At 37.9% G+C, this 21,736-nt stretch overlaps 2 pseudogenes across 2 annotated transcripts; both read right to left on the reverse strand.

The window, feature by feature from the left end:
• Window positions 1-435: 435 nt before the first annotated feature.
• On the reverse strand, window positions 436-6,416 carry LOC311580729 (PIH1 domain-containing protein 1-like; annotated as a pseudogene). Its single transcript has 2 exons — window positions 6,394-6,416; window positions 436-1,054 (listed from the first exon to the last, which is right to left on the reverse strand). The product of its transcript is annotated as a PIH1 domain-containing protein 1-like (transcript).
• Window positions 6,417-20,029: 13,613 nt separating this feature from the next.
• On the reverse strand, window positions 20,030-20,739 carry LOC311580730 (gem-associated protein 8-like; annotated as a pseudogene). Its single transcript has one exon. The product of its transcript is annotated as a gem-associated protein 8-like (transcript).
• Window positions 20,740-21,736: the final 997 nt, after the last annotated feature.

Raw genomic sequence — 21,736 nt, forward strand, 5'->3', positions numbered from 1 at the left:
GAAAGCCCCTATTCTCTTTTACTAGAGGACCTGAGATACCAGAAGAACTAAAATTGGATTTCAGGGTAACTGGGGCAAAGGATAAGAAATAGGCCTACAGGAGATGATCTGGACAGCTGCAAAGAGCAGCCTCCAGTAGAGATAGCGTTGCCTAATGACTGACCCAAAGGGTCCCACCAGAGATAGAGTTGATAAGAGACCCAGTTTTATGGCCGCATTTCTTCCTGCCCACCAGAAATAGCGTTACTTAGCAACTGACCCATCCCATTGAAGAGAACAAAAGAAGTTAAGACATGGATGTTCTTGGTGCCCTTTTCTGTTTAAAGCACATTGAGAGGAGAAAAGGACCAGAGATCATGAGGCCCTCCTGAGACCCAGGATTTGGGGGATTGGTGCGACCCAGCTCAGAGCTGCATTAAAGATTCCTCTTGTATTTTACAGTTTTTTTTTTGAAAGAAATGGAGAACTCTTTATTCCTTTCTTGGAGAAGGCACATCTGGAAATACAGAGCACTCTGGTCAAGAAGACACTTGACAGCAGGGACATGGACACCATCAGTTGCTTTCTCCCGTGGTGGAATGCTGCCCTTCTTGCCTCAGTGTTGATCCGCAGAGGAATGGAGGCATCCGAGGTGGTAGAGCTGCTGGGGATCTCCCATCACCAACCGATTCTCTCCGAGCTCCAGTGTCAGCCCTTGGGCTCCATGCAGCTTAGGGAGGTCAACTTCAGCCAAGAGGAGGTCAGGGGCTTCCAACCAAAGGTTCAGGTGAGGCTGCTCTGGACCGCGCCGGGTTCGCAGTGAGTCATCCGTGTCCGGAGTGCCCAGCTCCTAGATCCGAGGGCGCTGCTGGGAATGGATGTTCTGCTGCGAGATGGAGCCCAGGAAAGGCCGGTACTTCAACATGCTCCACTCTGGATTTAGCTGTGAGCCATACTTATCCTCAAGGCCCTCCCTGGCGATCATGACCACCAGTTCCTGCAAGAAATCGCTGTTCTGCTGTTCTGCATCCTCAAGTAGAAGTTGCTATTGACGGTGACTTCATAGGCAGTACAGCTTTCTCATCCTGCTCGGCATGTGGTTTTGTGTGTTTTCTGGTTTGTTTTTTTTTTTTAATCAATCTTGGCACAACAGACCTACATGAAGCCAGTGTTGAATCAAGATCAGGTAAACAGTTTAAAGAGATTTATAATCTCTAAGGAAATAGAATTGGTCATCAGAAGCCTCCCAACTCCCCCTTCCCCGAAAAACAAAAAATTCCAGGGCCAGATGGTTTTAGAACTACAGTAAATTTGACACTTTCTTATTACCAGGCAAAAATAAGGTTTCAAAAGTTTCAATTTTTATGGGGTAAAAGATTTGAGCGCAAGTGACTGAAGAACTTCTACTGATGGCATGTGAGTTTTTTCTGTTCCCATCTTTTATTCTGTATTTCACTAGTTAATTTGCTAGTGAGTTATATACATAGGGTAGATCTTTGCTGGTTAGAATTGCACGTATTTCAATACCTTCAGGATTAGAATACATTGAAGACAAAACTGTAGTTAAGTACTATGGGTTGATGATGAAAGAATCAAAAACATCCATTCTTCTCCTACAGTAAACGCTGAATAGTAAGCAAGTCCTTCAGTTAGTGCATATTTTGGCATACATAGTCAAGGACATCAAGGTTGACACTGTTTCCTAGGTTACGTGTGACTTGGAAGCCTCTTAAACTCAGGTGCTTTCTCTCTCAGAGTTTATGAATACAAATGGTATTACATGTGTATGTAATTTTCATGTTAAGATCCTTGCATGTCTAATCATATTTATACTCTCGTCTTTATATGGCCTAGTAATGAGGGTATTGAGACATGGGATCTATTTAAATCAATGCATATGTTGTGCATGTATCAGTTATTTTACATTACATTATAAATTTTCACAAATAAGTGTTAATTAAATTCAAATTATTCCCAATAAAAAAGGTGAAAAAATTCTGACTACATCTTTTTGCCTAAGTGGTTGTTGAGCTAAAGCCTTTCTCTGACTATATCTTTTTAAAGTACATTTTTTGTGTAATGAGTAGATACCACTATAGAAGATAAAGAATGAGAATAAAAATAGGCCATAAGTTATGAAATATACATATATTCTAACAAAACTTTGAAGAATAAAAATCAGCATGCCTTTATAAAAACTTCGATGTTACATTAAAATCATGACTTTATTTATTTATACATTTTATAACTTGGTGCAGAGATTTGTATTTTATATGTGGGTTTTTTCCCCGAGGATGTCCTCCCAACGGAATCTGAAAATGAGTTGAAAACGACAATAAGAAGCAACTGGCTTAAGAGTCTTGGGGTGGTTAGGAAGTCAGGACAAAATATAGACTTTTCTGATCAGGAAGACTCTTAAGCCATTACAGGTTTCTAGGGACCCTGAAAGTGGGCTTCTTGTGTTATTTTACTATCTATTCACATTGGAGACATGAAAGCAAAAGTGAGAAATAAGTTTCCTAAAGAAGCAAGTGTCAAAATTTGCTGTCAGAAGTTCATACCCAAGAGCTGAAAATATCCATAGACAGTATAAGGGGCGTCCCTTGTTAGCAATTTGCCTACATCTGGGGTCAAACACAACTGAAGTTTCTGGAAGGGAGATATGAAGACCTCCCATGTTCATGGATCAGTGGCATCAAGATAATAAAAACAATCATCTTACTAAAAGCAATTTACAAATTCAATGCAATCCCCACAAAATACCTACAAAATTATTTATAGACTTTCAAAGAACAATTCTAAGCTTCTTGTGGGAAGAAAAGCAGAAAAGCTAAAATAAATCTATACAATAAAAGGACTTGTGGAGTTATCTCCACCCCTGACTTCAAATTATACTAAAGAGCAATATTAATAAAAAGTTTATGGTAGTGGCATAGAAATAGGCTAGTTGGTGAACTGAATCGAACTGAAGACCCTGAAAGAAACTCACACACCTATGAACCCTGAGATTCCAATGTACACCCCTTAGAATGGCTAAGACCAAAAACTTAAGTGACAGCACATGCTGGTGGGGATATAGAGAAAAGGAACACTCTTCCATTGCTGGTGGGAGTGTAAAATTCTACAGTCTGTTCAGAAATCAATCTGGTGCTTTTTCGGAAAACTGGAAATAGTTATGCCTCAAGACCCAACTGTTCCACTCCTGGGTAAATGCCGAAAAGATGCCCTACCATACAACAAGGACCTTGCTTAACTATGTTTGTATCATCTTTATTCATAAGAGCCAGAACCTACAAGCAACCTAGATGTTCCTCAACTGAAGAATGGATAAAGAAACTGTGGTACATTTACACAGTGGAATAGTCCTCAGCTATTAAAAAGAAAGAGATCATGAAATTTGCAGGCAAATGGTTGGAGCTACAAAAGATCATCCTAAGTGAGGTAATCCAGGCTCAGAGAGACACATAGTGTTTATTCACTTATCAGTGGACTTTAACTATCTGGTACAGGATAAACATACTTCAATGCACAGATTCAAAGAAGAAAACTATCAAGAAGGATCCAAGCGAGGATGCTCAAATATCACTCAGAAGGAGAAATAGAAAAGACAGCATTAGTAGTACAAGAAAAGGAACACAGTAGGAGAGGGAACACAGAGGGATATGAGGGTGGATATCTGACTGGTGGAAAGCTGGAGCTGGAGAACAGAAGGCCTGAAGAGAAAAGAGAACAGTGTGTGGGGGCATCTCTATGACAAGCTGGAGACCTAAGTCAGGCTAGGCTCGTGGAAGACTATAGGAGACAGATTCTGACAGAGACTCCTAGCATCAGGGGCTATAGTGTCTGAAGAGCAAATTCTCTAACTAGACAAAATTCCCAGTAGAAAGAGTGGAATACCAACACACCCATAAACACTGAGACTCAAAAATTTACCCTGCCTACAAAATGTATAGGGATAAAGACAGAGGAGATAGAATAGAAATTGAGAGGCTGTCCAACCAATTCCTTACCCAACTCAAGACCCAGTCCATAGGAGAGAGCTAACCCCTGACACTACTAAAGATACTCTGTCATGCTGGCAGAAAGGTGCTTATCAGTGTTGTCCTGTAAGAGGCTCTACCCAGGTTAAAAACAGATGCTGAGATTCATAGCCAATACTGGGCAATGAGGAGTGAATCTTGTGGGAAAAAAATAGGACAAAAGGACCTGGAGGTGACAGGAGCTCCAGAGGAGCTTGCTGAGACAGAAGCATCAACCAAAGACCATCCATGGACTGGACCTAGGTCCCCTACACAGATATAGGCAATAGGCAGCTCAGGTTTCATGGGAGGGCCTCTAGTAAGGGGAACAAGTGCTGTCTCTGATATGGACTCTGATGCCAGCTATTTGATCACCGCCCTCCTTGGTGAGAGTGCCTTTCCAGGCCACAGGGGATGAAGATCCACACAGTCCGGATGTCCGGATGTGACTTGATGGTCTAGGGTGAATGGGAAGGGGGCCTCTCATTGTCTGAGGAGTAGGGCAGGGTGATGGGGGAGAAGCAGGGAGGGTAGGACTAGGAGGAGATGAGGGATGGGGCTATAAAGTAAATTAAAAAACACAAGATTTAGATACAGAGAAATTCATTGGGGTTGAGGATATGTTTTCTTCAGGAGTTTAGCCACTGGTGTGGTAAACATGCTCCTTTTAGTAAACTTTCAATCATGTCCCTATTAATCACAGGATGAGAGAGAGAGAGAGAGAGAGAGAGAGAGATATTAAGGGATTAACAGGAATGAAGTGAACAAGAAAAGTTAACAAGTTAAATTTGAATAATATACATTACAAACATGTATGAAAATTTCATAATAAGATACATTATTATATAAAATTAATATATGCTAACAAAAAGCAAAAGCAAACATCTCTCAAAGAAAAATAACAGCAACAAGATAATAACATTTACTTCTGAAAAGAAAAATAGTCTATTACATTTTCACAATTAGACAAATGTGATATTTTAATTATAATGCAAAGTTAGTTAAAAGCATTAATATAAGTTGGATATTAAAGTTTATTATTTATTGATTTTTAAACAAATACAGAACACACAACAATAATGAGTCCTTTGAAAAAGCACATGGAAATTTATGTTTAATTTTATTCTTTTGTGGTATTTATATTTAAGATCTCTTCTTGCTACCTATGAATCAAGATGTAGAACTCTCAGCTACCTCTCCAGCATCTGTCTTCCTGCATGCCATAATGCTTCCCATGATGACAATAAAGGGCTTAACCTCTGGACTATAAGCCAGTCCAACTAAATGTTTTTCTTTGAAAGAGTGGTCCTGGTGTCTCTTCACAAGAATAAAACTCTAACTAAGACAGAGGTGCATAGCTATAATGTATGAGAGTTTAAGTTTTCGAATTTGGAGGATTCTTTATTCTGACTTCCATGTTGGTGACATTAATTACTTTGGTGCATACCAGAAGTATATAGTCATTGATTTTTCCTGTATCCTGGCCATCATTATGTCTTGTCTTGTTAATTCTGAGGAGGATGTGTACTCTTAATGTAATTTGAATTTTAATTTTAATTCCATTTATGACTAAACTGTATTTACTGGAAATTTCTTTTTCTTTTTCTTTTTTTAACTTTCACTAAATTTATTTTTTATTTTTTAATTAATTTATTCTTGTTACATCTCAATGGTTATCCCATCCCTTGTATCCTCCCATTCTTCCCTCCCTCCCATTTTCCCCTTATTCCCCTCCCCTATGGCTGTTCATGAGGGGGATTACCTCCAAGGACAATACAGACGGTAAACTTTAAACCCCTACCCAGATCTAGCCAATGGTCAGAACATTCTCCACAGTAGAGTGGAGAGTGGGTTATGACTTTCTCATGTACTCTGGTGCCTCACATTTGACCATGTCCCCTGGAGGGGGAGACCTGGTGGCACTGAGAGGAAGGACAGCAGGTTACCAAGAAGAGACTTGATACCCTATGAGCATATACAGGGGGAAATTTCTTTTTCTTTACCTGAAAAAGTCTGTCAAATTCATTTGCTTATTTGTTGATTTGCCATTTTGAAAATTAATGGGAAGAGGAGCTCATGTAGTGTTGGGTTGTGGGCTCCCATGATGCTCTGCACAGTGCTTTCCTTGCGGCCTGCTGCCCTGGCTAAAGGATGGCATTCCCTGTGGATTTGCTGAATAACTGTACACAAGAGGAATTGGAAAATTCTGCTGAAAAGTACCTCTCCAACTTATGGTGTGAAGACCCTGAAAATCCAAAATGTTTTTCTATTCTCGATATTAGGATTCCTATTAACCTGTCAAATGTGGGCTTTGTACCTCTTTGGTGGCAATCAGACCCAGAAAGTCCTTGCTCTCTTTGAGCCTGAAGATTCACTCACAGCTGGGGCACTTTACTTCCTTGGGTAGCGGTGGGCCATTGATGATATGGTGAAAACATCTGAACCTTCTAGAGAGGGGCTGAAGCAGATGACATCATCCGTTACTGACTTAGAAATGTTGACAGATCAAGGCCCATCTGATGATAAAGGACGTACTGCAGAAAAGCTGTCTCTAGTTTCAAGAAAAAGAAAACACATTTAGGAAGCTCAGGCAGTGTTGCCCCTATATCAAACAAAGAAAAGCCAGACAATGATTTCCCAAATTCTGTAGCAACAGATTTTCCTGAGGAACCGGTCTCTGAGAATTTAACACCCAACGCATCTTCCTTATTGGATGATTAGGGTGAGGAGAGGACACCTGAGGCCCAGGAGCTATCTGCTGCTCAGAGTTCTCTGATAGAGGTAGAACTTGAACAATGCAGCAGTTTCCACAGAATGCTGCACAGAAGAACCAGTCAGAGGAACAGTCCGAAGTGTCTTCTGAGCAGCTGGACCGGTTTACACAGTCAACATTGAAAGCTGTGGCTAGCAGCTCCGAGGAGACCGCAGTGGAAGTACCTGTATTTAAGGGCGAAATCTGGGAAGGCCAAAGGGCATAAAGGACCTGGCAAGAAGAAAGCCAAGCTGATCTGAGTGAAGAAATTAGGATGATAAATCCTCTTCTTCGTAACATAGTTGATTTTAAACCATGGTAATTAATAAAGAGAATGGGGCACGGGGAAAAAAGAAAATTAATGGTTTGAGAAATACCTATAATATCATTTTAAAAAATGTAACCTATAAGTGAAATTTAGAAGACAGAAAATGGTATCAGATGACAACAAAATTTTTTATTAAATATGACAGATTATGAATAAATATTCACCACCTTTGGCAAAGCTTTAAAAAGAAAACTCTTCATATTATGAACAAATGAATTCATAAAACAAATATAAAACATTTCACTTCATGATTTTTATACAACTCAATTTCTATTACTGTATCTGTCTTTAGTATTTCTGATGCCTTGTATTTCTTCAGTTTGCATTTGTGTAATTATAAGATTATATATGAATATTTCAGGTACAAGATTTTCTTCCAAAAAATTTTTATGGCAGGTTTATAATGTGACTTTTAAAAAATTGTAAATACTAGGCTTATTGTATTTAAGTGCATAAGTCCTTTGCCCACATTTCTGTCTGTCTACCTCATAAATACCATGTGCCTAGTAAGCCAAAAGATTATATCATCACCTGGATCGAGAGCTAGAGATGGTTGGAACTACACTGTGGGTTCCTTGGGAATTTAATATGGATTTTCTGGGAGAGAAAAGAGTTCATTATGGCCAAGTAATTTTAAACTGCAAAACATTAATAAACTCTTTACATATAACCTTGAATACTTCTTGTAAATTTCTTAACATAAAAAATGACACAATCTTATACCAGAACTTTTGTCAGAAGTATGTTTATGCAAACTGGTACAACCACTTTGGAAATCTACCTGACGCTTTCTCAGAAAAATCGGAATAGGGCTTCCTTAAGACCCAGATATTCCACTCCTTGGAATATACCCAGAAAATGTTCCACCACACCACAGGGATATATGCTCAACCATGTTCATAGCAGCCTTATTCATAATAGCCAGAAGATGGAAACAGCCTACTTGTCCCTCAGTTGAAGAATGGATAAAGAAACTGTGGAACATTTACACTATGGAATACTACGCAGGTACTAAAAACAAGGAATTCCCGAAATTTGTGCACAAATGGATTGAACTAGAAATGATCATAATGAGTGAGTTCACCCAGAAGCAGAAAGAGTCAAATGGTATTTATTCACTTATATCTAGACACCTAGCCCAATATATATATTGGGATGTAAAGAATTCAAACTGAAGAAAAAGCAGGCAATTTATATTGCTAATCCCACTACATGAGAATAGCTTTGAAACTAGTTGAGACATGAGTGTCTATGCATAGACAATGCTTATTGTTGGTTGCAGAATCCCTGTGACTTATTATTAGATGCCATTCATTCTTCATATGGCATGAATGAAGATTTACAGATGTCTTTTTTCTGTTCATACAAAGAGTAGAGAATAAGCCTTAATTGTTCTATGCATCATGCACACCTCAAACATTTATAAGTTTAGAACTGTATAATGCTTGTGAGAAATTATGTTTTCAGAACAAAAGAACTGGACACTGATGCTGAATCAGACCTGACAGGATTCATAACTCTCAGCATGCTGTATGCTGATAATCCGGTTCCAGCACCAACTACTTCAGTTGCTGTTACTCATCAGAACCGGACAGCTCCCAGGACAGCTTTGAAGGAAGCGTCTGACCCCCACTGCTCCAGCATTTCAGACTGTCCCACACAGGACTTCTATTAAGTCTGGTATCTCTCAAAACTGGACCATAAATGCTATTCCTAGCTTGTTTAACAATTTTTCACAATTTTATTTGGGCCACTAAAAAGGTATTATTTTTCCCCAATAAGCCAGTAGAAACCAGTCAGAGAATGATACCTGATTTCCCTTAAGGGGGATTGGGGAGGTTTTTGTTATTTTCTAGGACTATGGATGTTTATTTTTAATGGGAGTTGGTTATAGGTTATTACTGATTTTATTTAGAGAGAAAGCCAGGCTGGATTCAGAGATGCCTCTTTTTTCCTTTTCTTTCTTTTGTAGGTTGGAGATAGGAGTTGAAAAGAAAGAAGTGGGAATATAGAAATATATATAGGGATGATAAGACAAAAAGATTACTGAATCTACTCCTCAACTTAATGCCTCGCTAGTCACAAATAAGGTTATTTTAAATTCATTGGTATAGAATTTTGTATATTGATGCAAAATAAGTTTAATTTTGATACATTGGTATAGAATTCACAATTAAGATTATTATTCACACACATACATATTTCTGCTCTAATATGAGGTATGGTACAAATACAATTAAAGTAGAATACAAGGTTTACTTCCAATATTTTGAAAGTGCTATTGCAGGTTGTTTAGGATAAGAAAGTAGTACAAGTTAATTGTTAGTTGATTAGATCACGGTCATGTCAATTACTGGTCTATTTTTATCACAAGACTATATACTCTAGGTTTAAAAGCTAGATATGCTATTGATAGATAAGGTAAAATAGATAAGGTCTTCAGAAACCTCAGAGACCTACAGAATATGGCATTTAATAGTATTTTTATTATTTTAAAGATTCTTTGACAACAAGACAGGTTAACTCCTGGCAATACCTAACCTACCTCAATGAAGATGATGAGCATCAAAGAACCTCCTTATGGAGAAGGCTTCAAACTCTACCAACACGGGATAAGCAAGTTCTCAGTTGTTCCTGCTTCACAAATATGTCTGTCAGATATACTGAGCTAGAAGGCTGAAGATGATGCTCCAACAATATAGAGAGTTTGGGGTGACTGTTCAGGCATCAAATTGTCTCAGTCATTTTCTCATTTGTGCAGCTGCTAATCGGCACTTTCAGTCTACTCTGGTTTATATCCTTTCTCAAGTCTCTGATGGGGTTGAAGACTAGATAGTTCAACTGTACAATTAAGCTTAGTTGTTTATTCTTTTCATTTGTTTTTATTTGAATAATTTATTCAGATTACAGCTAAATTGTTATCCTTTCACTTGTATCTTCCCATTCCCCCCTCCCTCTTTCCCCCTTTCCTTCTCCACTAGGTCTGTGACAGAAGGGGACCTCCTCCCAAAATATACGATCACAGCCTATCAGGTCTCATCCAGGTAGCCTGCTTTCCCTTCCTCTGAGGGCAACCAGGCCTCTCCATCAAGGGGAAGTGGTCAAATATGGGGCACCAGAGTTCAGATCCTAGTGAGTCCCCACTCTCCACATAGCTGTGGAGAATATCATGCCCATTGGCTAGCTCTGAATAGGGGTTCAGTGTTGACTTCATGTATTGTCCTTGGTTGGTGCAGTAGTTTGAACAGACCCCCCTGGGTTCAAATCCACCCATCAAGATTTTTTTCTTGTAGGTTTCTGGGACCCTCTGGATCTTTCTATTTCTCCATTCTCACATATTTCCTTTACCAAGAGTTCCAATAGGAAGTCCCTGCATCTATCCCAATCTCCTGGTAAGTGAAGACTTTCATTGGATATCCCATTTGGGATAGTGTCCAATTATAAATGAGTATATACCATGTGAGTCTTTCCAGGTCTGGGTTAACTCACTCAGTATGATCATTTCTAGTTCCATCCATTTGGCCACATCTTTCAGGATTTCCTTGTTTTTAATAGCTGAGTAGTACTCCATAGTATAAATGTACCACAGTTTCTTTATCCATTCTTCTTTTTTATTTATTTTTTATTTTATTTTTATTAATTCATTCATATTACATCTCGATAGTTATCCCATCCCTTGTATCCTCCCATTCTTCCCTCCCTCCCACTTTCCTCCTACTCCCCTCCCCTATGACTGTGACTAAGGAGGGACCTCCTCTCCCTGTATATGCTCATAGGGTATCAAGTCTCTTCTTAGTAGCCTGCCATCCTTCCTCTGAGTACCACCAGGCCTCCCCATCAAGGGGATGTGGTCAAATATGGGGCAGCAGAGTTCATGTGAAAGAAAAAGTTTATAGAAATGAGATATGATAGATACTGATTTACATTCAGAATTTTAGATTACCAAGATAGGAAAGATATTTTCTTCAAGGTTGCCAAATTCAAATAGCCAAAACATTATGAATGTAACATTTTTATATTTCCTGATTGTTTCATGGTTCTTCTTTTTCTATATAGTTTATTGTGTTATGTGTAATAATATAAATATATATGTAAAAAGAGAAAATAATAATAAGAAATTAAAAAAGAAACAAAATATTTATTATTAACTTCAGAATTTTATGTCTATACACTAACGTGATACTAAGTGATGAAGAAGAGAATGTAGAATATATGTAGTGATCATTTAAAACAAATACAAAAAATGAAATTGAGTTGTCACTAACATTTAATATGGAGTGCTAGAAACATATATGCATGAACAAAATAGGCAGAGTACAATAAATAGGCATAATGAGAACTTGTTGCTCTTTGAGAAAATCCAATTTTAATTCCTAAGGAAACTACAATATAGCTCCTACCATCTATCATTGTATGTCCAGGAGATGATATACTCTTTCAGCTTTACAAGGAAATAAAAGTTACCACAAACATAAAAATATAAGTACCTTTGGATAATCATCACAGCTTTGAAACATCTTTGGGAACAGTCAAAGGTTTTAGAAAAACAGAAAAAAAATCAAGAGAATGCAAAATGCTAGTGCGTTGTTGGTATTTATTACTGTAATAAGTTGTATTCAGTTGCTCTCTGATCAATTCATAAATGTGAGTAGCACATTTAGTCTACTGCCTCTGCTGACTGTCTTTCAAGTCCAACTCTTTTTATCCTTCTGATGTCATGCCTACGAGCACCCTTCCCTGAATCAGGTCCTTTTGTTTATGACTCACTTTAGTTTAAGCTGAAGCCATCTGTGTGGCCAAGGGTTCGAAGCTATCCAATAGAGCTGGGTACATAGATAATATACATGTGGCATTTTCAATTTACATTAGTATAGGGTAATCCTATTGTTTGTCAATTACAGGACCCTTTGAAGCTTCCAATTTGTGCCAGTGACACAGAAATACTCCAACAAGGCTATATCACCTAACATTTGCCAAAAAGTGCCACTGGCTTGGAATCACGAATGTCCAAGACTTACGTGGAATTATCTCTTCAAACCACCATAGCAGCTACTGTGAAATGACATCACTTCTTGACCTTCCTTTCTTCCCTTGAGTTACACTCACAATCCCTTGAACTTTTACAATGATTCTCCCCGCCCCACCCTGACAATTTTGTAAAGAAACTCTTTTACGTCATAGTATTGTAAACCTAGCAAGCTTTTGGGAGGTAGTTAGCTCATGGTCTTAAAAAAGTATGTATTTCAAGGAGTGGCGTAGCTGGGTCTTCAGGAAGCTCTATTCCCATTTTCCTGAGATAGCACCAGATAGATTTCCAAAGTGGTTGTGCTAGTTTGCATTCCCACCAGCAATGAAGGCGTGTTCCTCTCTACCCACATCCTTGCCAGCATGTGGTGTCACTTAATTTTTTTATCTTAGCCATTCTGATGGGTTTAAGATGGAATCTCAGAGTTGTTTTGATTTGCATTTCCCTGATGACTAAGAGAGTGGGGAATGACTTTCACACGTACTCTGGTGTCTCATATTTGACCATGTTTTCTGGAGGGGGAGACCTGGTGGCACTCAGAGGAGTGATAGCAGGTTACCAAGAAGATACTTGATACCCTATGAGCATATACAGGGGGAGGAAGTCCCCCTCATTCTCAGTCATAGGGGAGGGGAATAAGGGGAAAATGGGAGGTAGGGAAGAATGGGAGGATACAAGGGATGGGATAACCATTGAGATGTAACAAGAATAAATTAATAAAAAATTTTTAAGTATGTATTACTGCCAATTTTCTAGCAGAGAATAATTTCTCCTTGCATTCTAAATCTTATTCTTTTACTCAGAGAAGAGGCAAACTACTGCCCTTTATAAAAAACAAAACAAAACAAAACCCTGCTCTTTTCAGCAATTAGGGACTGCCACAGAAAAATGCATGTGGAAACAATGCAGAGATCTACAGATCATGGAGAGTCCAGACCCAAGGGATAGATTTTGATAATATCTCCTATATGTATGCCTTAAGGAATGTCATGAAAGGGGTGTTTGTATAAGAACCAGAATACAAAGAAGTCTGCTATATAGCAGTCATCTTTTGAGAAATCTTTATTCAGATACATTGCCCATTTTTGTTATTTCATTTCTTGACCCTTAGTTACTTTGAGTAATTTATGTATTGTAGATATGAATCCTCTCACATGGATAAGTGCAAATATTTTCTCTCATTCTGTGGGAGACAGAAAGGTAACTGTTTGGAGACATAAATTTTTTCTACATTACTCATAGTGTTTATCAGCTCTAAGAGTTTTATTATGGAGTCCTTAGGCAGTTTTTATATACAGAATTATGTCTTATATATAGAATTATTTGCAAGTAGGGAATATTTATCTCCTTCTCTTGCCTTTTTGCTTTATTTAGGACTTCGGGAACTCTGTTGAGCAGGAATGCAGAGAATAAGCAGCCTTTTCTTGTTCCTTATTATAGTAGAAATACTCCAATATGCTACTGTTTCCTCATTTTCCATTTCATGGAATGAATTGAAAAGGATTGATTTAAGTTATTCATTAAATGTAATGATTATAAAAAAGCATTTGTTTAAAATAGTCTTTAAAGATAGGATAGAATTCTACAGTTAATTCCTCATGATCAGATCTTGTGTTAATTAGGGACTATTATTATTATTATTATTATTATTATTATTATTATTATTATTATTATTATTTCAATTTAAGTGATTGTCTTAAGTCTAGGTAAGTGGTTTATATCATCCTAGTTTACATTTTCCTACATCAAAGAAGTAAAGGCAGGAGAAACTGTGGCCAGAATATATTGTGTGAGAGGAGAATCTTTTCTTTTTCTTTTTTTTTTCCTCCTTTATTAATTTATTCTTGTTACATCTCAATGGTTATCCCATCCCTTGTATCCTCCCATTCTTCCCTCCCTCCCAATTTCCCCTTATTCCCCTCCCCTATGACTGTTCCTGAGGGGGATTACCTCCTCCTCTATATGATCATAGGGTATCAAGTCTCTTCTTGGTAACTTGCTGTCCTTCCTCTGAGTGCCACCAGGTCTCCCCCTCCAGGGGACATGGTCAAAGATGAGGCACCAGAGTATGTGAGAAAGTCATATCCCACTCTCCACTCTACTGTGGGGAGTGTTCTGTCCATTGGCTAGATCTGGGTAGGGGCTTAAGGTTTACCGCCTGTATTGTCCTTGGCTGGTGCCTTAGTTTGAGCGGGACCCCTGGGCCCAAATCTGCCTATCATAATGTTCTACTTGTAGGCTTCTAGGACCCTCTGGGTCCTTCTACTTTGCCTTTCTCCCATGATTCTCTCATCTAGAGTCCCACTAGAATGTCCTCTCCTCTGTCTCAGTTTCCTGGTAAGTGAAGGCTTTCGTGGGACATGCCCCTTGGGCTAATATGCAGATATAAGTGAGTATATACCATTTGAGTCTTTCTGCTTCTGGGTTAACTCACTTATTATGATCATTTCTAGCTCAATCCATTTATCCACAAATTTCGGGAATTCCTTGTTTTTAATAGCTGAATAGTATTCCATAGAGTATATGTACCACAGTTTCTTTATCCATTCTTCTATTGAGGGATACTTAGGCTGTTTCCATGTTCTGGCTATTATGAATAAGGCTGCTATGAACATGGTTGAGCAAATTTTCTAAAACCAGAGACACTAAATCACTTAGAAGAAAAAGTGGGGAAGAGCCTGGAACATATTGGCACAGGAGACAACTTCCTGAACAGAACACCAACAGCCCAGGCATTAATGTCAACAATTAATAAATGGGACCTCATGAGGCTGAGAAGCTTCTGTAAGGCAGGTGACACGGTAAAGAGAACAAAGCGACAGCCTACAGACTGGGAAAAGATCTTCACCAACCCCACATCTGACAAAGGTCTAATATCCAAAATATATAAAGAACTCAAGAAATTAAATACCACCAAACCAAATAACCCAATCGAGAAATGGGGCATGGAATCTTTTCAATAATTATAAAATAAAATAATTTCATACGTCTATTTGGGAATTTTTCACCTTAGAAAATTATTGATTTTAAAGATATAATAATATTGTTTTCTGAAGCTGATTTTTGTCTCTTGTTTTTGTTCCCTCTTCATCTAGGATTGTATTTGTTTGGATTTTCTCTTTCTTTTCATTAGTTTGTCTAATGAATTTTGAAAATCGTTTACCTTTTCAAAGAACCAGCTTAATTTCACTAGTCCCATTGTTGATTTTGATTTTGATTTCATTAATTTCTGTCTAAGGTATCTCTCTATATATATTGTTCTGTTCAGTGCCTCAGGGTTTATGACCACTATTAATTTGAGATCTTGTTAAGTAGGCATTTTAAAGTGATACATTTACCTCTTAGTAATGCCTCTTTCATACCTGTGGCTTTTGATATTTCATGTTTTATTATAAGTATTTTATTTACTTATTAATTTATCTAATGAGATACTCTAGTGGTATCTTATTTAATGTCATTAAGGTTGTATGCTTTTTGACAGATTTTTTTTGCAGATGATTTATAATTCATTCTGACTTTATACGCTAAGATGAGGGAGCTATTTCAAATTCCCATACTTACTGGGGCATTTTTTTTGTCCAAATGTATATTCTATTTTAGAACAAGTTCCATGGTCTTCTGATGAAAAAAATGTGCTATGTAATGTTTCAATAAAATGTTTTGCAACTGTCTATAAAGTATAATTGCACTTATGTGTCAATTAGACACTGTTTCATTATTTTGTTGTAGTTCAGAACAGTACATACCTAAGTTTTAGTAGTATGTTGAGGTCACCTACTATTATTGTGCTGTGGTTAGGCTATAATTCATGTTAGTAGTAATTGTTTTAAGAAATTTGTTTTTCCTGAGTTTACTGGGTATATGTTTTTAATTATAGGATATTTATAATTTAATTTATGGATTGTTTACTTGATAGGAATAAAGTGACTTTATCTTTCTTGCGTAGCTTTTCTTGATGTGTATGTTGCCAGCTATTAGAATGTCAGTATTGCTTCTATGCTGCCTCTATACACTTGGGATGTTTTGTCTTTTTATTGCAAGTTGGTGTCAAGCCTGGGAAGAGAGTTAAGTTTCTTGTAGACAACAGAAAGATACATTTTATTTTATCTCCCAGTCAGTCGGTGTCTTTGCATTGAGGGAATTGAGACCAGGAATATTTAGTTATTATTTAAAGATACAGTCAAAAGAGAGAAGGAGAGAGACAGCTGGAATTGAGAAGCATTTGAGGGATGGCATAGAAATCTAGTTCAGTGGAAACTTCCTGAGACATATGAAGGTGATTCTAATGCATTTTTCCAAATAATGAAGTAAAAAAGGTTAGAACTGACCATCACTTGTCACTAATTAACAAGTACCAGTGTATCTAATTGAATTGTTGGCCAAAGAAGGTCACATGTAAATTTGCAAACAACCCAGGCTTTTTCTAAGAGACTTGATTGTTCTCCACAAACTGAGAGCAAGTCCCCATTGCTGAATACAACTCACTGTACATGGAGATGTCAAGCTGTTTCCTACATAGAACATGCACCCTATGTTCAATGATATAGGATGTGAAAAGGTACAAAAGAAAAATGTAAACACCAACCTACCACAAAAGCTTTGCTCTATATTCTGTACTACCTGAAAAATGTGTTAGGGCAACAGTGTCACAAAACTATGTGGGTAACCAAGCAAACTCTGAATTGACTTAAGGCCCACACAGCATGATGGGAGCCATGACCAAGAAACAGAGGTTTGATGGCCCAGAGACCTTGGGTTAAAAACAAATACCACTGGTCTCAAAAAATAAGACAGCAACAATAAAATGATTTCTAGTGATATTCTGCTTTGCTAATAGAACAGTACCTCCCCCAGCAAGTATCACAGAAGCTTTTCCTGTAACAGAGGGGTACAAATGCAGAGACACAGCCAGTCATTACACAGAGAGTTATACCTTGGAGCACACACCTCTAAACAGAAAGTATACATCAAATCTCTCCACTCAGAGCTCAGGGAAACTCAGAGAGGAGGAGGCAAAAAGAAGTGCAAGACTCAGGGATGGAGGACACCAGGAGAACAAGGCCATTTTAAGTGAGCAAAGCTCTTACAAAATCAGATAATGAAGTAGCAAACACAGGGCATAGAAGGGTCTGCATCAGGTCCTTTGTATATGTAGTGTCGCTTTCTTTTTAGTATTTTTAATGAGATTCCTGAATGTGTGAATGACTGTGTCCCTGCATCTATATTTGTTTTTTTAAGCCTTTTCTTGGACTCTTTACTCTATTTGTTTTGTTTTATTCTGAGGTGTTAATTTTTATTTTATTTTTCCTTAGAAACTTGTCTGCTTTCTTAGGAGAGACATAGAAGGAATGGATCCTAATTCGATGGAATATTAGGAATATCTGAAAGGAGTATTGAGAAGGAAAACTATAATCAATACATAGGATATAAAATTATTATCAATAAAAGAAAAATAAAAGAAATAAGAAAAGCAAAATTAATTTCTAAAAATTCCAAAGTTAAGATCCCCTGGAATAAAATGTTTCTAAATTATCAAAAAAAAAAAAAAAGACAGAAAAAGAAGAAAAAAGTAAAGAAGAGAAAAAGAAAAGGAAAGGAAAAGAAAAAAATAAGAAAGGTGGCTGAGCAAGGGATGGGGAGGAAGCTAGTAAGCATCGTTCCTCCATTAGAGGCCTCTGCATCAGCTCCTGCCTTTAGGATTGTGCAATGTTTGGGTTCTTCTTCTGACTTTTTTCATTGAAGAAGAGTGATAGGGAAGTGTAAGCCAAATAAATCCATTCCCTACAGTCCCCAGAATATATATGTCAATTGTAGTCACTGTGTTCATTTCTGTATATGTTCAATCCTTTGAACATATGTATAATTGTTTGTAAGCAAGTGTCTGGAGATCTACTAATGAAACATTAATGTGGAGTTTTTAATTATTTGAGGGGAGATTTTGCCGTGAGACTTGGGCATTATGGGTCCCTTTGGTTTTGATTTAAGCTTTTTGCTAATGTCCAAGGTAGTGTGTACTCGTACTGGCAATCAAAAGCAGATTTACAGTTAGCTGAGGGAGGTAGGTGGGGTCTTGGAGAGGCCTAAGGGGCAGACACTGGAAAGAGCAGGTGTTAAGAAGCACATCTGGCCTTACTCTGTGGCTAGAAGTTCAGTATGGCCTACAGTTAGAGACTTAAGGAACCGAAGAGCAAATAATTGAGATAAAAAGGAAAAGGGGTCATGGGGCTGGTCTCAGGCAAGAGCATCACAAGGGATAAAAGAATGAGTTGTAGGAATTCCTAAAGAGGCATGCAGAATGTTTTCAGTCCTTTATAGTAACCAAAGGGTAGCTAGCAGTAGGCACATGAAAGTCTTCCTGTAGCTGCCTGAATGTTGCAGGAAGGCTGAGGACAGGGCATTTGGGAGTCCTAAGGGCAAAGGGCCAAGAAGCAAAGAGCATGAGAGTAGTATCACATGTGCCTATGAGACCTCCTTCAGGAGCAGGACACTGTAAGAGGATGGAGGGTGCAGGTAATGGTTTTAGGAGCAATGAGGGTGAATATGGAGCAGCAGAGGCAAGGACACCCACCAGGCTGCCTTCTGTGTAAACTTGGGTGTAATGGGAGAACAGCACCAGGGCTTAGGCTAATTCCCATGAGAAGAGCTGAAAGAAACATTAAAGAAGCAGGGTGCCATGAAAAAAATAATAAGAGAGACTGAGGCACATCATGGGAGAAAGGCTGAAGAGAGTGGAGTACTTACTGAGCAACTCCTTGCAATGGGAAGTTAATTCTTGTGTTGTTTCTGTGTTGTTTCTTGGATTTACTCAAGCTGGGCCTGCGTGGTTTTGTGTCATAGAGCTAACAGGCCAATTTCTAAATGTTGGTAGATGTTATGGTTACAAAGGACACAGAACGTACCTTATTTAAAGGGAAATGTGATTTTATATTTCAGCATAGGGAATACTCTGAGTGCTGGTGGAAGGAATTCATTCCTCTTCAAGCTATCTTTAAACTTGTTCAGAGTGAAAAATGAACAAGCATTGTTTTAAAGGTAAAGTTATATAAGACCTATAGTTTAAAGAATTTCCTCTAATGCTGTTCTTCTTGGGTAAATAGGAGACTAATCAGACTAGAAATAGCCAATATCACATACTACAATGCATGATACATTTATATGCAGTTATTAATTTAGTTTAAATATTTAATTATTGTTTTATATTTAAATATACTGCTTTACATTATAATTAAAGTGAGATGTTCTTTATCAGTTTATTTTACTCAAATGTATTTATTTGTTTATTTTTACAAATGAAATTTTATTGGAACACTGTCACATCCATTTGTTTACTCAGCATCTATGGCTGTTTTTATGCTATAAAGACAGGGTTAGGCAGTATGACATAGACACCGTGGCCTGCCAAGCCAAAATTATTTACTCTCAGGTCTTTTATAGAGCATGCAACATGATATGTAGCTGAGTGACAACTGACACTTGTTGTATTGTACACTTGCATCATTTTCAGAGATGTGGACAGGAGCCCAGTGTGGGGTGTGCACCTGGGAGCTAGCATTTGGGAGGAGGAAACAAGAGGATTTAGGAGTTTGTGGCTAGCTTGGGTTATAAGAGAACTGGTCTCAAAGGAAAGTAAAGAATAAATGACATGTAGCTTAAGCCTTTAATGACATTCAGGAAGGAAATTCAAAATGTGAAACACCAGGCATATCACTAGGCAGTAATTTCAATATACTGGACTCTGCTTCACAGAAAACCAAGAGCCGGTGCAACGTGCAGGATTATCACTCTATGTCAGTGAACATCCTTGTGTTGGCAACAGTATACCTCCTGCTAAATGGCTAATAAACTGAATCCACCATGGTGGTATACAGGCCTCTTTCTCTGGAAAAAAATGCCCAGGAGAGATGAAGAGGGAGAGAGGCTAGAGGCTAGAGACTGTGTTCAGTAGGGTCCCTGTGTTCAGGGCTCAGAACTTCAGGAGGATGAATGACAGGCCAGCGCTTTTGCTGCTTGCTGTCACACTACTTGTCAAAGCTCAGGTGCACAGCAGCCTCCATGGCCAGCATGTTGGGAGCACTGTCTCAATAGAAGTGCTTCATTTTGGTTTGGTGCCACTCCCCAGGCTTCTCAGATGGAGGTTCCACTGTCCGGTGGTGGTTGTAGTACAGGCTATTGTTGGCTTTCACAAGCTTATCTAGGTGCTCTGCGTCCAGCTACTGTTGCCACTGCTCTTCTCTATGCTTCTCGGTCTTGGCAAAGAATTGGCGGAGCTCCTTAGTGATTTCCATAGTGCTCAGGTTGCATTCTGCTTCGTCATCAGAATCGGACTCCAGCTCTTCCTCTTCACATAGCGTTTTTTCTTCTCTTGAGGATGACTGGGTCCTACTACAGTAATATGGAGGCTGCCCAGAGCTTTTGAGATAGGAAGCACTGTCGGAAGACTCCTGCCAGGCCTTGAAAGTTGCAAGGATGACCAGCATCATAAGCAAGAGAGTTCCAGGGAAGAGCTCCATGAAGGGAGAAGCATGGGGAATTAAAATAGAAAATCTATGAACTTTCTGTAGGCATTCTGGTGGCTTCACATCCAAACCATTGCATAATGATAATGTTGCTAGTATCTTGCATATGCTGGGTGAGATTAGTAAGATTCAGTAGCTTTCCATTTTCTGATTGACAAAATACAAATGGTTGCTCGTGGAAATCACAACTTGCAGATCTCAGGTGGTGGGCAACAACAGGCCTGGTTCTCATAGTGGCGAGAGTGTGGTGGAGCTCAAATTTATTTTAAATTTACCAAATTCCTTATGAATGTTTTGATTCTCAAAGTTATCCAGTATAGTCCATCAATCACCAAACATTTTGGATTTATGAATAATATCTAATGTGAAGAAAATAAAGTTCATTTCTGAAACAAGTTCATGGCAGAAAATTAAATTAATTGTGACTAGTCCATTCACAATAATTGTTTCCTAACCTTACAAATAAACTATCAAGAGTTAAGGCCCATGATTAAGAAGCAACTCATCTCCTGTTTTCAAAATGATAACAAACTTGGACAAAGAAATCACTGCTTAATCAATGGTGCTAAGTATGACTCATCATTCTACTCTTATATTATACACTTCATTGTTTATTCACTCTCAATATAAAGTTAACAAAAATAATGCTCATACTATTAATAATGGACCAAAAATAATACTGAACGATATATTTTTATATTATACCAACTAGCAGGAATTGGAATGCCATTGGACATTCTTCCAACCAACTTTCTCCAAGGCTGTTTTAATTTTCTAAAATTCTAAAACAAAAAACAAGGAAGTTTTTCCTATTAAGGTGGTCTTCAATAATATTTAGGCAATAATAATAAAGTAATTTCCTCTAGATAAAGTTTCAACAACTATTAAGTAATAACTCTTCAGAACAAACTAAAAACCTTTATGTTAATTGTATGACACATAAAGAACACAATTACATATTCTAGATTTCAAAGAATTTATTTACCTTTCGATATTTTTCTTCCTTCTTGTTTCCTGATGTAAAAATCTCAAGTCCAAGTGGATTAAAGACCTCAACCTAAAACCAGAGACATTAACCCAGTTAGAGGAAAAAGTGGGGAAGAGTCTGGAACACAT

Source organism: Acomys minous (assembly GCF_964271855.1).
Source record: "Acomys minous genome assembly, chromosome: 13".
NCBI lineage: Eukaryota > Metazoa > Chordata > Mammalia > Rodentia > Muridae > Acomys > Acomys minous.